The sequence below is a fragment of the Rutidosis leptorrhynchoides genome, chromosome 5, assembly GCF_046630445.1.
Source record: "Rutidosis leptorrhynchoides isolate AG116_Rl617_1_P2 chromosome 5, CSIRO_AGI_Rlap_v1, whole genome shotgun sequence".
In the NCBI taxonomy this organism is placed as follows: domain Eukaryota; kingdom Viridiplantae; phylum Streptophyta; class Magnoliopsida; order Asterales; family Asteraceae; genus Rutidosis; species Rutidosis leptorrhynchoides.
Genome location: NC_092337.1, coordinates 390988695 through 390990495, shown reverse-complemented (window position 1 = coordinate 390990495; position 1801 = coordinate 390988695). Strand labels below are relative to the sequence as shown.

The window sequence follows — 1801 nt, the reverse complement described above, 5'->3', positions numbered from 1 at the left end:
TTAATTTACGGATCACCCTTTACGCTTATTCACGTGGCTATAACCTAGTATTAGGACCTGATTAACCCTAGGATACAAGGTAAGTAGTTATGTGTGCTTAACGTCACAATAGGGATATAGTACCTACGTACGAATAATCATTTATTCGTCATAGAAGAGCTGCCCATTTAGGTTGTGATTAGAGTTGGCAACATAGAGTTCAGTGAACACTAGCTTGCTCAAAAGCATGATTCGCGTCAGAAGCAATGTTCCAGAGATGTTGTAAGATGATCCGGGGTTGAATAAGTGATCGCAAAGGAGAGACCTCTAACCCAATTAGCAGTACCGTAGAATATCTAAGATTGCACATCTGTTAATGTTAAGGCATAGCATAGTGTTAAGTGGTGGAATATTGCTTTAGTTAGACCAACTAGGATTAAGAAAAGCTGAGACTTTCCTTTATGGGTATACCACTTTGTTCATGTACCTAGGATTCTATCCATAAGGTCGTTTAAACCCTTTAGGTTAATGTTGGGTGTAGGGATATCCGTCTTAGCCAGAATCTTCAAGGCCTAAACTCTTAGTGACAAATCAGTTAGGTTCATAGCCCAGTTGATTGACGTTTAGTGTTTATCCTAGGAAGTTAAACTCTTGTGATACTTCTCCATCAGAATTCTATTCTCCATACCTATCTATCTCTATCTTTATAAGTTCAATTACTATTTTAGTTAATCTTAATCTATCACCTCTTGTCACTAGGGTTAACTCTATAGGCACTTTTGTCCCACGTTACTGAGCAAACATACAAAAATACGAACCTGAGTTATATTTACCACTTACTCATTAAAAGGAAGACAAGTAGGTGAGTTATAGCTAGGAAACCCCAGCTAAATATAAATGATAAAACCATTACTCTCTTGTGGTAGCTAATTCTGACTTGTTGCGACCTAATGATACCGCACAAATAAAACCGTCCGTTTTGGCCATATCACATACCCAGTGTATGACCCAAACCCGATCTAGACCAGGGCCGCTACTATTCGTACCTGATCCAGACGCAATAATCTCTAAAGCACGCATGGAAGCACGAATCAGAAATCAAATGGCGTTACACGTTACTTTAGCATAAAATACCGAACCCTCGATTGAAGGTCGAGGAGGACCAATTAGATTTCCAGAGATTCAAGGACACTCTTTCGAGTTAAAACATCACATCATCCAGCTCATCCTGAACAGCTGTCAGTTTCATGGATTACCGAATGACGATCCTAATTCTCACCTTGATAAATTCACATCTCTTTCGAACTCCTACAAACAGCCAGGGATAGGACAATATATAGTCCGGCTATACTTGTTTCCCTATTCTCTCACTCATCATGCTCAAACCTAGTTTGAAGGACTGGAAAAAGATTCCATCACGTCATGGACGGAGATGGCTACAAAATTCCTAACCAAATATTTCACTCCTTCTAAATAAACCAAACTAAATAATGACATCATTAACTTCAAACAAAGTTATGATGAATCTCTTTACATTGCATGGGAGCGATTCAAAACCTTGCTGAAGAAATGCCCTAATCACCAGCTATAACGGTCAGCCCAAATCTATACCTTCTACAATGGTCTTACGGTAAATCATAGGATGACGATCGATGCAGCAGCTCAAGGGAATCTAATGAACCAAACCTCCAACGAAGCTTGGGAGTTGCTCGAGAACATGACAATGCATCATCATGACTGGAACAGTGGTGAAACAACTTCATCATCTGCCCCAATCTCTGCACTTAATAGTCAAACAGAGGCTATCAAATCCCTCACGGAT

The 1801-nt window shown here is 39.6% G+C and overlaps 1 non-coding gene across 1 annotated transcript; it reads right to left on the bottom strand.

The window, feature by feature from the left end:
* Positions 1-1459: 1459 nt before the first annotated feature.
* LOC139851193 (small nucleolar RNA R71) lies at positions 1460-1566 on the bottom strand. Its single transcript, XR_011760549.1, has one exon. It is a non-coding gene; the product is annotated as a small nucleolar RNA R71 (small nucleolar RNA).
* Positions 1567-1801: the final 235 nt, after the last annotated feature.